Raw genomic sequence first — 8,758 nt, 5'->3', positions numbered from 1 at the left:
AGTACAGTTAAAAGATTGGCTGTTGAAAAGATTTAGTTGATTAAGACTTCTCACAAGATCCCAAAGGACACTGGTGCACAAGGACTGCTTTAAATGGCAGATCATAGCATTTCCCTATTCTTGAGATGGTGAATTTAGCCATGCAGGTACATCTTATCCTAATAAACCTCATGGCCTGCAGTAAGAAAATGCTCCAAGGTGGATACTCCCCAATTCCCAGGTGACCATAGCACCTTATTTTGTATTTCAGTTCAAGTTCTTCACTTGGGACTTTTTATGTCTTGCTGACTTGTGAGCCCTAATGTTGCTGGTACTGTGCAGCTGGCAAAACTGCACACAGAGGACATTTGGACAAAGAAGGTTTGATCCTGGGTAGCAGTTCTGTTTTGGGGTTCTTTTTCCAGACAGCCAGCATTTGCATGTCAAAGCTGGATCTGTTCTTTTTCTCCCTTTTACATCCAAATACTGTACATGCAAAAGTGTTTTGATACTTGGGTTAAAATCCTCTCTTGATGTTTGGCAGAAATAACATTTTTGTTAAATGAAGGAGAGATCAATCTTGCTCAGAGACACAGAAGAGGCTCACATCTGAAGACTCCAAGTAGAAGAATGTGCCTGCCTTCAGCCTGGTGATGAGCGGAATTTGTGCAAAATCAGAGATGGAGAGAGTTGTTTCGGGGAGTGAGTTTTTTTCAGCATATTCAATTTAGAGGCGCACTAGGTTTGCTGACTTCTGTAAATGTTCTCCTAGATCCCTGTGTTTCCACCAGCTCCACACTCTGGAAGCTTAACTTAGCTGAGGACCATAGAGAGATCAAAAGCCAAGTATTGCTATATTTAAGATTTTTGGTAGATCTACCCCCTAAAAATAAGTCTGAAGAAATCTGCAATAAGATGCACTTACTCAGTGTGGAGCTCAAGGGCCATTACAGATCACTGAGTATGAACTTTAACCAGGGCCAGAATTTTCTGATAAGCTCCTGATATGAAAATTGTTTAAAGGATTGTCTCATCACACACTGCAGCTACTGTTCAATCTTCCTTGAACTCCTGTTCCAGCCATTAGAAAATGCAAAAATGCAGTAACCTCACTGATAATGGTCTTGATTACAGCTGGACAGTTTACACCTAAAGGGACATGATACAGATAACCACAGAAAATACACAAGCCAATGACACATGCACATAGCTCTAACCCTGCAACACACAGAGGTCTTTGATATAATTTCATCAGTATTCTTCTCCTCATCCATCACCCTCCATTCCTTGCAGGTCTACTACACTAAAGGCACTGCTGCTAAACTGTGTGCAGAAATGCATCAGGACTAAAGAAATAGCTCTGTCTTGAGAATACAGAATAATGAGGCACTGTGCTCTCTCTATTTTTCTAATAACTAAGCTCCCGTAGCTTTCAATGACCTAATCTGCTGGAAAAAGAAGTCAAGGGAGAGAAAAATCAAGCTACTAACTAGCTTAGAATCTTCAAAAGAATCCTCAAAGGAACAGGCTGCTATTTGACCAGGCTGTAATGGGAAGAAGCATGTATCTTCAAGAGACATTTCCAACTCAAGATGGATTAATTCTCTGACAGCTGAAAAAAAAAAGAGATTGCATTAGAAACACCTGGAGTATATTGAAATATTTTTCTACTCTCTATCTTAAAAGCTTGCACTGCCAAGTGCAATTCGCTAAAGAGAAAGTACAGAGAAGGGTTAGTAGGATAATCTAGTTGCTGAAATTTAGTCTGCAGTCAGTAGCTATGAAAGCCCATCCTGTTAACATTAAGACATGGAAGTCACAGCCCCTGTAAAGTCAGACAAACACATACCAAGCCCTTACCCCCAAGGGTCATAAAGACCTTCACTCAACTAAACCTACAGCCCTGTACATTCAAAAATCTTTTCCACTGCTCTATTGCCCTGAGTCTGAAACGAAAAGAATGCAGTGACCTAGATCTTGCTAAATATAATTAGAGAACCTTGAAATATGAAGGAGCTAGACAGCACCATTTCTCTCACAGCTGTGGACCCAGAGGGTCAGGTGTCTAAAGTCTGAGCCTGAACAGGGGTCATTTTTGTGCTATGCGTCTGATTTTCAGAGAGATACCTTGACTTTCTGTCTTTCTCCAATACTTCAGGTGGACCAGGCCCTGGGGCTTTGTCAAGCCCTGTGAACCTTAGGATAGGATGCAGGTTTTTTTCCTTTTTATCGTTCTGTTTTGTTTTTGGGTTTTTTTTGGTTTTTTTTTTTTTTGTTTGTTTGTTTGTTTTTTTTTAATACAGCAACAATATTTAAGCAGGAAACCTATGGAAAAAGCCCTTCCGAGTCCTTTTGCACTCCCAGCTGGTTGCTGCTGGGGTGGTATGAGAGGCAGGAAAGCCCTTGCCTTAGTGCCCCAGGGCTTTACTGCTCAGCAATAACTAAAACATCCTTGTGTTATCAACACTGTTTTCACCACAAACACAAAACACAGCTATTGAGAAGAAAATTATCTCTATCCCGGCCAAACCAGCACAAGAGAGCACACGGAGAAATTTTAGGTCTGAGGGAGTGTTCATGCATCTCCTCAGGGTGCAGCTCACAGCAGCAGTCACACTTCACACTCCAACCCCACGAATCTGAAAGTGTCTCTTGTGAAAGAGCTGCAGATGTGCTGGTTTAAAGCAGCCGGTGGTCAGGGCTGTTCCTAGGGCAGGGTGGAGGGATAAAATAAAATAAGCAACATAAGCACCCTGTAGGTGTTTACATCAGTCCCCAGAGTATCTCCTCCAGCCCCATGAAGTCTGTATTTTCACAACAGGAAGGAGCAGAGAGAAAAGCCCTTATCCAGCACTTGTGACCTTGGCTTTTAGGGCTGCAGGGAAAGGCCTTGAAACAAAGTAGATTGCCTCCCTGCAGACCCAGTTCTGGCTCTAGCTACTGAACTGGGGAAATGTCCATTTTGAGGCTCACAGATGTGCTGAATCCAGAAATGTGTGGGAGACACTTAGCTAAGCATGGAGGTGGCACCAGATATTCCCCCCAAGGGGCTCAATCTGCCCCTTAAAAACTGGTGTCTATGCCAACAGCTGTCTTGGACCTTGGCAGCTCCAGCATCCTGCATCCTTCCACAGCCCTGTCCCTCCTCTGAGCTGAAAATACCACCTAAAGCAGTTCCTGAAAGGCAGAGACTATAGATGACTTTGAAAAGCATAAACAACATATGCCACAGTCTGTCACTCAGGGATTATTAGGTTTATATCTGTAACTTGTCTAATTACAAAATCACTGTGAAATACAAGGTTTAAGTGAATTTAAAACTAGCAAATGGGAAAACCCATGCAGCCTTTTAATTTTTCTGCAGTTTCTTCACGATCCACTTGTAAGCAGTATACGCTTTAAATTCGGATGCTCATCTACACTGGTATAGGCAAGGTTTTATTGAGGGGAGGGTAAACAGTTCATTAAGGATTAGTTTCAGGAAAGAAATTGTGCCAGAAAATTACAGAAAGGCCAAGTTCAGGCAGTTTTATGCTCAGCTACTTGATATATAGAGTGAATACTAAACTGCTAGATCTTTTCATACAGTGTTGTCATCAGCAATGGTCCTTCCTCTCTCTGTTTTACTCTTCACAGAGATAATGGAGAAGTCAGATTAAAGCAACAAAATCAAAGAGTCAATATGCTATTATCTGAAACAAGCACCTGATTTTTATGGGGGAAAAAATTTGAAGCAGATAAATTCTTACCTTTTTTTACAATAAAAGCAGCCTTCAATTTCTAAGACATCTTGGGGTGCTCCTGCTGTGAGGTTAAGGGCAGCTTTTACGCCAGAAATACATTCTCCTGAAACATTTTGAGGCAAGCAAAATCTGACAAACATCAAAAATCAGAACATGGCCTATCTTTCTTTTATTCCTTGTTATTATAATATTCTTCAGCCACAAGGATATCAAAGACTTTTGTGGCAATGGATGCAATTTAACTGCTCCCTAGAGATGGCTTTAGAGAATGCATAATCAATTTTAGAAATGAGCAGCTGGCCTGCACAGCAAGGTGCACTCTGCGTTTCACCAAAATGAATAATGAATTGCATATACTCTGCATTAAGAAGATTGGCTTTCCTCTCAGAAACTGATATGACTAAGTCTTGTTTGTTTCACTTGTTGAAAGATAAATGAATGCCTGGCTGTTGCTTAGTGTACCCAATGTTTTTGCGTGGTAGCCAGCCCCAGCAGAGAGAGGCTGTGCTGGGAGGAGGCTCCCAGGCACGGGCCATGGTCAGGCACCCAGGTCAGCAGCTCATGGATGTCGGTCTGCCCACACCCTGTGGATCCTTCACTGGAGTCAGCTACCCGTAAGCCTGAGGCTCCAGCCTTGGACATTATCTTTTGCTGGCCCAACAAACTGATAATCTCAGCTAAATGGCAAGTATTTATTTTTATATTGAACAAAAATATTTCATTGCAGAAACATAAAAACAATTTCCAATGCCACATCTATTTCTCTCAAACTTAGTGATCTCTGTGATCCAGGACAAAAGTTTGCTCAGGCCCAAGGGCATTTTGTTCACTTTCCACTGGCCTTTAAGTCTATAATGTGATTTCTTGGGTCTCTGTGTGGAAATGATTTGTGACTCTCATATTCCCATTGAGAATAACCCATCCATTATATAGCCTCCAGCAAAAGCTGCACAGTGGCACATGTTTGAGGTCAGATAGGCTACTGCAATGCTTCAAATGGGCAGGCATGACAGGCCTGCTGCTCCTCACAGGGCACAGAAAGCAAGCCGGAAGGGAAGCAGCAGAATGTGGCAAGTAAGAAACAGAGCATCTTTACAGGGGCACATTCGTACTCAGATTTTTACAGTACATTTTTTTCCTGACAAGAAGTCTCTGAATAAATCTGACTTCAGCTGCCCTACTCCAGCCCCCAGGAAATGTCCTTTCAAAACCAAGTCTTTCCTGAGATTCCTAGGTGTGCCCCATGAGATTTCACTGGCATTTACATTTTCATTTCTTATTATTAGATGTACTTGTAAGACAGCACTGAGGGAACTGTCATCACTGCTAAGAGCTGGCTCCAAGACATCTGTGGGGTTGGTTTTTTTTCTGATCATGTTGGTGTTTTAAGAGAGTCGTGGCAACAGTGGTGGAAGCTGTGCAGGCTATATTCAGCAACAGCATAAGACAGGAGAAAAAGTACACTTGTGGGAGCACATAGGAAGGGTGCTAGGCTTGGTGTTCCATGTGTGCTGCAGGAATTCAGCACACAACACCCATGACAGCACTGTGGGCCTGCTCCACCCCTGCACTTTCTAATGACTGAAGCAAAACACCAATCATTCTGTCTGCTCAGCTTTTAAGTCTCTACTACTTTTTTTGACAGTTCAAGCTTCTGAAGATAGAGAGATGCAAAATGAAATGCAGCATCCAGTGGTTTCATTGCATCACTGCTTATATGGTAACTTCCCTCTTTTCACTGCATAGAATACCATAAACTTAGTCAAGACTTGAAGCATCACACCTTTAAATGAACCAAAGACAACCACGTGGAGACCTTGGCACATAAGTTCTGTTTCCAGCACTAAGGCCGAGGATAGAAGCCCTGTATGGAATAACACACCACCCTGTGGTCTCCCAACCTTCGAGCAACCATCCAGGATGTGATTAAGGCTCCTGGCTGTTACCAAAAGCTGGCAGGGCTCTGCTGGGAAACAGAGCTTTATGCTCCTGACACACCAGCAGCTGCAGTCCCAAGCAAGCACAGCAGCTGCTCTAGCGGCAGCTCCCAAACTGCAGCACTGCCTCCAGTGGCAGCCATCCCAGGTGGCCAGGCCAGGCATGGATAAAAAGGCCTGAGCATCCCTCCTCTTCCTCTTGCTGTTCTAGGTGTGAGGACAAGGAGCAGGGACCCAAACTGGGGTTTGGCAGCTGCTCCTCTCAGAGGGCACCAGAGCTCTGTCCTGCACATCCAAGGCAAATTTTTGGATCCTGTTTGCCTTGTTTTACTGAGAGCAGCCAGGTAGCCCCTCCACTTCTGCATTCTGCTTCTTGAGTATTCAGCTGTGCTTTTCCTCTGTTCTCAGATCAACTACTGATCTTTTTAACATCAATAATTCACAAAAACCTCATGAAGTACTTTCTAAGTTCTAAACAAGTTCATTATGTGACTACTAAGTAATTAGTCTTAAAACACATTTTTAAAGGCAGCTGTAGACAAGATCCAATCTGTTACTAAACCTTGAAGATATTTCTTCATGTGGGCAGCTTGCTTTGCTTCAAAAATACTACCACAGCCTCACTAGGAATGAGCCTGCTCTTTCTCTCTTTCTGGCTCGTTTCTGGAGAAATGCTCCAGAATCTAGGACTGTGGAGGGCATTATAGTACTTCAGTGTCACTGGCATTCCATGTGCAGCAAGCAGACTTATCTGCACCCTCCCTTTTGACAGCAAGGTTGTTTTCCAAGGAGAGGCCAATTTGTGTGTCAGAAAACACATTTCCAAGTCTTTTCCTTTTGCTGTTGTGTTCAAGAATAAACAGCACACTGCAGCACGCCAAGTGGAAAAATGACAGGAGGCTGACACATTGTGAGCCATTTGGATCATGTCATGTCACAGAGTCTTGGCTGTGGCAGGACTGCCAAAGGGAATGGCTCCCCAGAAAATCTGGGACTTCACAAGCAGGAGAGAGGAGATCAAGTCCTCAGAGAAAAGGACAGAAATAGTCAATACAGGGACAAAATAATCCTTATGAACAATATATTTTCCTGTATGGTTCTTACTCCCTTTAGCAAGAATTCTGGATAGATGGCACTAGTTTTTAATTATTATTTAGGGGGGAAACCAGTGAAAGCTAGTAAGAAGCATTATGCGGGACCTGAAAAGAAACACTAGTTTTACTTTCTCAGTAAAATCTTAAAAGGCTGCTCTTTCATCATGCTCTCTGACAGCAGCTGATGTCATGAACAAAAGACTTGGCAGTCACCAGATTCTTCTCTGATTATGTAAATGCTATTACTCACACTAAAAAAAAAAAAAAAAAAAGTTAAAAAAGATGTTAAATTTTCAGATGTTTGAGATATTTAGGGTTTTTTTGGTTTTTTTGAACAAGAACTCTTTACATACCTATGCCTGTTTATTTGCCTACCTATGCAAATTCTGAGGATCAAAAAGAGCCACCAACTTTCAGATACGTTTAAAATAAATTTTATTTTTGTAAGTAGATGAAGCAGGTTATAACCAGGCAGCTTGGGCACAAATACAGCTATAAAGGAAAAAGGCTGATAGGATAAATAACCTATAGTGCATGGGCAAACTGAGTGATGCACAGGACTGTGAGCCACGGGTAAGAGCTGCTTCTCAAACTCAGTTTTCACGTGTGCAGCTGGTCTGTGTTGTAGGGAGGGCAGGGCAGAGGGGTGGAAAGCCCACCTGTGGCACCTTGCTTTCCAAGGCAGAAGACCCATTTTGCACCAGTTGTATTAAGAAGCTCATAATTAAGTGCCCTGTCAAATTTCCTCATTACCCTGCCTGTGCATGCAGAAGGTCAGTTGTACTCTACTCATTTGACAGTGGGTACATGCGCCAGTGTCTGAGGATTTAGGTGGCTCTGTAGGAAATGTTCACTGTAAAAGCTATAGGAAAATGTTCCAGCAACGTGAAAAAATATGAGTATTGCAATAAGGACCTGCATATCACCTCTTCAAGATGGCATCTCGATGCTGGTGTTAATATTTAGGGCTTTTCTCCAGTGGTCTGCCTGTATCCACCACCAAATCTTTTCCTCCTCAATCAGCAGGAGTTCTGTTCTGAAAGTACTAGTTAATCTTTTGTGAGAGGTTTCTGGTAGGATTAGTTCTTTGTTGTTGGTGTTGAGTGTTTGGTTTTTACTTTTGTTTTAAAGAAGGTAGCCACCAATTTACACAACTATGAGAGGAAATAGAGCAGCAAAATGAAAGTTAAACTGGTATTGAGTTGTAGTCTTTACTAGTAGGGTTTTTTTACTTTACCTAATAAAAATGAAATGTTTTTTCAGTAAGAAATAGGACTCTCACATAAGTCAGCAAGTATTACTTATGCATTAGCAGAATTATTCAACAATTCAGTGCAATCCTCACAGCTGGTCTTTGAACAGAGGGCGAATAAAGGCAATGTAGTTTTTGCTAGATGAAAAACACATCAGCAGAGCTCTTGTTAGAGCTACAATCACAAAAGACACACTTGACAAACTGCATCCTAACTGTGCTGCCCAAGGAATTCACAGCTGGTTTCTGCGCAAACATTATTCAATCAGGCATTTTTCTTCTGTGGTCACCCTGTGGGCAAGCACAGCCCGGGGGAGAGGAGGCCAGGATGTTACTGCTGGTACCATTCCTTCCCTTCCCATAACTGTTACTTTGCCCCTTGGCACTGCGAGCGCATTGAATTTCCTCGCTATTGATTACACAGTAGGAGATGTATCAAAGGCATTTCATTGCTGGGTGTGAACCCTGTCACTGCTCCAGCAGAAAAGGAAGGCAATTAAATTTCCTGAAGGTAGATGGGGTGGGGTTACAGAGCACAGGCCCCCGAAGATCACCCCTGCTCAAAGCCTGCAACAGGACAAGTCTGGAATCATCCATGCAACATTACAGTGGATGTCCCACCTGCTTCCATTAATCCTCCCCATCTCAGCTGGCTCCTTGCTTGTCATAGTGTCAGAAAATACATGGAAGTTCAGCAGAAAAGTTTGGTCAGACCTCAAAGCACAATGATTTCTGTCTATTTTTCTTTTCCAA

This window comes from Zonotrichia leucophrys, chromosome Z (genome assembly GCF_028769735.1).
Source record: "Zonotrichia leucophrys gambelii isolate GWCS_2022_RI chromosome Z, RI_Zleu_2.0, whole genome shotgun sequence".
NCBI classification, from domain to species: Eukaryota; Metazoa; Chordata; class Aves; order Passeriformes; family Passerellidae; genus Zonotrichia; species Zonotrichia leucophrys.
Note: the sequence above shows the minus strand (reverse complement) of the source record.